This window comes from Arachis hypogaea, chromosome 15 (assembly GCF_003086295.3).
Source record: "Arachis hypogaea cultivar Tifrunner chromosome 15, arahy.Tifrunner.gnm2.J5K5, whole genome shotgun sequence".
NCBI lineage: Eukaryota > Viridiplantae > Streptophyta > Magnoliopsida > Fabales > Fabaceae > Arachis > Arachis hypogaea.
This window is the reverse complement of record NC_092050.1, coordinates 38,851,984-38,857,983: the sequence shown is the minus strand read 5'-3', so window position 1 is coordinate 38,857,983 and position 6,000 is coordinate 38,851,984.

The following is a 6,000-nucleotide window of genomic DNA, read 5'->3' as shown; positions in this document are numbered from 1 at the left end:
ATGCGTACGTGTCGCTTGGCAAAAATCCTTGTCATGCGTACGTGTCAGTCACGCGTATGCGTCGTCCACATGTACGTGTTGCTGCTAGCTTCTCAAAACTTCATTTTTTCACGTTTCTTCCATTTTTGCATGTTTTCTTTCCATCTTCTAAGCCATTCCTACCTTATAAAGCCTGAAAACACTTAACACACAGATCACGGCATCGAATGGTAATAAAGGGTAATTAAAATTGACAGTTTAAAGGCCTAGGAAACATGTTTTCAACTGTGTCACAGAATTAGGAAGGAAAATGTAAAACACGTAATTTATATGCATAAGTGTGAGAAAAATGGATAAAACCTGCTGAATTCAATATAAAGTAAACCGTAAAATAGCGGTTTATCAATTACCCATAACCATCGTGTCCTAGGTCCTATCAAAGCCCAGTTAAACCGTATCATTACCCACATTCTCTTGCCACAAAGCGGTTCATATCAATGAGTTACTCTCTGTGACACCTTGGTTCTCTATGCCATTATCAACAGAACTAAAGTTTCTTTTACATATCTTATGATGCATCATATGTATGATTGCATCAAAGTGATAAAAATATTTTATTACCATATGGCTTGTTTTTTACTTGTTTCTTTGAGCACTTTGGTGTTGATCTAAACAATGAGATCCAAGATAATGAAATTTCATCTCTTAAAGGCAGTGGTGCAGTCAAAGAAACCAAAGCGAAAGCGACTAAGGCTGTAGGGACACGGTTATGGAAGAAGAAGAAGATGAAAGTATCCCTTCTTCTTTAGCTGCTGGTACATCAACTTCCAACAAATACTAGGTCAATGGAATTGTGAAAGACGTTGATGACACCTCATCTTAAGCAATTTTTAGGGTTCTTTTTTTTTCTTAGGTTTTTAATTAAAGTTCTTATGATTTTTAATAGAATTTAACAAATAATCAATTATTTAGAGTTGGAATAGTGTTTTTATGTTTTCAGGAGTTTTGGGCTTAAAAAGTAGCAAGAATCAATGTTTTTTCACAAAGAAAGCACAAATGAAATAGAAGCAGGACCCAAGAAGCATGGCCCAAGAACCATAGCCTAAGGAACAAAAGCTTGTCCAAAGGGAGGGAAACTGGATCCCAAAATACATACGCCTGGCGTACATGTCCACCAGCCCTGACCTCTTCACACTCCAGCAGTCTAACTTAAGCTATAGAGGTCCAAATGGAGAGGTTTTATTTGCGCTAGAAAGCCAAAGTCCAAAGCTTCATAATGATATTTATATGTCTATAGTGGACATTTAGTTTCAGCCACATACCACCATCATCTTTAGGATACGAAAAAACATCACCCCATACAACTCAAAATGTAAGGCCGACATATTCCAACTCTCAGGAAGCAACAATTAAGGCCCAAGCTTAATTATTGACATCGTTAAAAGCCTCAATCACATTTAGAAGAGTTGTAGATCAAGAAGATTAGTTATTACTTCTCTCTAGAAACATAAGAGATTTGGTTGTTAGGATTTGATTTGAATTATCATTTTTAAATTTGAATTAAAGTCAATAGCTTATCTTTCTCTCCGGAAGATAAGTAGTTATCTTATCTCTCCAAAAGGTAAGATTAGTTTAGTTTTGAGTTTGAATTCAAGAATTTAGGCTATAAATAAGTGAGCATAGCTCACAGAGGAGGGCATCAAATCCACAAACTACTTCTCTTCTTGTTTTTCTTACTTTCTCATGGGTAACTAATTCTCTATCAAAGGGTTAGGAGCTCTGTTTATGTTTTCCATGGATAATTAATCTATGTTTATTTTATTTCAAAGTCTTGCATTGATCTATTTCATGATTGAGTTATTCATTCTTCATTCGGATTAGTAAATCTGAAGGTAAACTAATTCTTTTTGGATTTTTGTATTATAACTGAAGGTCGATCTCAGATGAGATCTGTTATGGTGGCCAGAGCTATCGTGTCCGACTTGTTGGACCTGGTGGTGCTGCTGATCCTTGGTCACCAGAGGGTGGTGGTACCTGCAAGAGACTCCGATGCTTAAGTTAGCATGGGCTTTGAGCAGGTATTTTGTGTAGAATCAGAGTATGAATTATACCTAGGTGCTCCAGTATATTTATAGTGGTGTGGGCTGACCTTTCTAGATAAGATAAGTTAGTTATCTTATCTTATCTTTGAGTGAAGTCATCTTATCTTTTAGGCCAACCGCCTTTGGAGTGGGTTGTGTCCCTCTGTTTGGGCTTATTTGGGCCTTTATAGCGATTTGGCCGAGCTCTTTGTGAAGAGGTCGGTAATGGACTAGCCTTTCAAGAGGTCGGTAATAGACCAACCTTTCAAGAGGTCGGTCGTTCTGATCTTCGTCCAAGCCGGATCGCATAGCTCGACCCATGGTATGAACAGTTAGGAATAGTGGTTCAATTAGTCTGCGACACATTCATGATTTTCAATCACTCTAATTTTGAATAACAGAGATATAATTTGGATTAGAACAACTATTGAAAATTATGTTTTCTTTTAAGATTTAACTGGACAAGACTAGCTTGAATATGTGACATATAATTTGATCTAAGGACTACTTTTAAATCTTATTTGAATCAAAAATTAGTTTTTGTACTTAATCTCTTGATTAATTAAAGTGACCCCTAATTAATGCTTGAGAAACTGAGGAGCCAGGGAGTTGAAAATAAGTTACTAAAGGTTTTGTCATGAAAGATCTTTGCAAACTTCAAGATAAATGAACAAGATTGGATCTTTAGAGCACAAGCATCTCCAAAGCCCTTGACTTTCATCATCACTATCTTCTCTCAATCAATATTCAAGATCTACTATCCAAAGCATTCAAGCATTCTGAAGATTTTCAGCAAGATTCCAAGATTTTCTCTTGTCCTCTCCGATCATCAATCAGGTGTAATTAATCTTATTAGGCTTTTAATATGATATTTTCTTGTTCAATCATTTAATCCTCGTGGGAATGATATCCATTCACCGTGGTATTATTTGAGCGATTTGGTGCACTTGCCGATATTCGTAAGCTTTGATTTTCGCTCATCAAGTTCTTGGTGCTATTTTTGAGGATTAATTGAAATTGACAATATACATCCGATTAAATCCTAACTTAGATATTGTTTACTGTCTTTTTTATTTTTCTTTCACGTTCTTTCTTTTTTTTTTCTTTTATTTTGCAATGCTTTTTATTTCTTTTTTATTTTCTTTGTCTAAATCTTTTCTAACAATTAAGATCTTGACTTACTTTCTTTTATTTTCTTTGAAATCTGTTGGTTTAAATCCTTTTTTCTTTAGTTTCATTATTCCACAATTTTCACATTCCTTTTACTCTCTTTTAGTTTCTTTATCTTGTTCAAATTCTTTTTCCTCTTATTTCTCTTTTATTCCACTAAGGTAAATTTTCGCTTAAAAAAATATTTTGAATTTTTAATTCGTGCTTTAAATGCTTATTCCTTTTTCGGTTTAAATTCCTTCTTCCATAGTTTTCTTAGATTCCATATTATTTTTCTTTGTCCCTATTTTCCAGGGTTCTGGAAATTGAACTGGATTGGTCGGTTCGACCGGATTAAATGGAAATCGGTTATTTGGCCAGTCCAGTTGACTCTGAAAACCGTTTGCAGAAAATTGGCTAAAAAATCGATCAAACCAGCAATTAATAGGTAAACTAAATGAACCGTCCGGGTTTTTTGAAAGCCCAGTTTGTTGCACTCACCCCTCAAAATGGCATCGTTTTCCCAAAAAAGAAAATACCTGAAGCAGAAGACGGACCGGACCCCTCCCTCTTTCATTCTCTCTCAAAATAAAAACCCCTTCCTGAAGAAACCTAACCCTATCAAAGCCTCAGAGGAAATCACCAGACCAAAGCAGCCACCATCAGCACCCATTACTATCATCGCTGGTAGTGATAACAGCGGTTGCCTTCTTGTCCTCTTGAAGGTATGCTTCTCTTATCGCATTGCTTCAGAGCAGTTGTTATCATCTCTATCCCCATCGTCAAGCCCGAACCCATCCTCATTGTCGTCGGCCCCCCATCACATTGTCATCTCTGTCCTTGTCACTTCTGTTGTGGTCAAGCTCGTGCTCTATCCATCTCTCTCCATCAGAACCCCATAAACCCGGTGACCCACATTCTCAACCAATGGGTTTAAGATGGCAGATCCGTCACTCACAAAAAAATCAAAGATCTCATCGCATGCCTCTGTCGGAGACGTTGCTATATGCACTGATGTGTAGCGTAAGTCGGCCGATTAAGAAATTAATATGGAAATACGTTGCGAGTATAGTTCTTAACAAGCAAAAATCCGCTCATTAATTTAGAAAGGTTGTCACAAAATTAGAATAAAAATACTGGGAGTATGAATCTCAGGTCGTCTCCCAACGAGTTGACAAAAGGGTGCCATCTTATTAATCAGGAGTTTTCCGAGAAATTTTTGAGAGTTGAATGACAGAAAATAAATAATTGTAAATTAGAGCAATGAAAATTAAAAGAGATTTCTATATTCAAAATAAAAAGCCTTGACTGGGGGAATGATTAATTGGAAGTTCTATCCTTGTTAGAATTCTCTCAAGTGTAGTATAAAGAGGTTGTTGTTTTCACTTAGTTAACCCTTACTAAATAAAGGAAAGTCAAGTGATTGAGCTAACTCTTATTTGCAAATCCTAGTCCTCTCCCTTGGGAAGGACTAGTGTTAGTAAATAGAGAATTAGCCAACAACTTCCCATTTAACTAATCACTTGAGCATTCTAACTAAAGTGTCTCCATTTAATCAACCCCCAAGTCAAGTTGGGAGTCTACTCTATCAACATGAATACCATCTTTGTTGTTTTATAAGAGAAGAAAAAAGGGAACATAGTAATTAAAATCAATTGGAAGCAATTAAACAAATAATAAAATTTAAATAGAAAAGTACCTCTTGCATTAATAAATTCTAAAAACAATCCAATTGTAACTCTAAACAAGAATTAAGAATATGGAATAGTAAGGGAATAAGAAAACAAACTAGAATAGTAACTTCAACGGAGGTGATGACTCTTCTCAATATCCAAAAGAAAAAGCATAAAACTAGAAATCTATAAATGTAAAAAAACCTAGAGGAAGAGTAATTTTTCTCTCTAGATTCATATCTAAAACTAAAACTATGCTAATGAGAATGTGTGTTGAGTCTCTGCATGTTTCATGGCTCTAGTCTGTGTTTCTGGGCCGGAAACTGGGTCAAAACTCGGCCCAAAATCGCCCCCAGTATTTTCTGTTATTTCTACAGATCGCACATGTCACGTGTACGCGTCAGTCACGTGTACGCGTCATGCACGCGCACGCGTCATCTTGTAGAACTCCAATACACGCGTACGCGTCAGGTACGCGCACGCGTCACTGTAAAATCTCCAGATCACGCGCACGCATGAGCCATGCGTGCGCGCCGATGCTCGGTGGTTGTCTCCTTTATTTCTTATGCTCCTTCCATTTTTGCAAGCTTCTTCTCTATCCTCTAAGCCATTCCTACCCTATAAAGCCTAAAAACACTGAACACACAAATCACGGCATCGAATGGTATAAAGAAGGATTTAAAATACACAAATTAAAGGCTTAGAAAGCAAGTTTTCAATCATGGAACAAAACTAAGAAGGTATTGTAGAATCATGCAATTTGTATGAATAAGTGGGCAAAGACTTGATGAAACCACTCAATTGAGCACAAGATAAACCATAAAATAGTGGTTTATCAACCTCCCCACACTTAAATATTAGCATGTCCTCATGCTTAGCTCAAGGAGATCAAAAGACTGAATAAGGGAAAGTAAGACTCATGAAATGCAACCTATGTATGAATGGAACTATATGCTACGATGATTCTGCCTACTTGGTTAAAAGTAAATAAGTTCTTCAAGACAAACATAAATCAGATATCACTAATTAAAATCATACAGTAAAGACAAGTAAACCTGTAAGAAGATAGCTCATGAAAGCAGGGAACATAGAATCAAGCATTGAACCCTCACTAATGG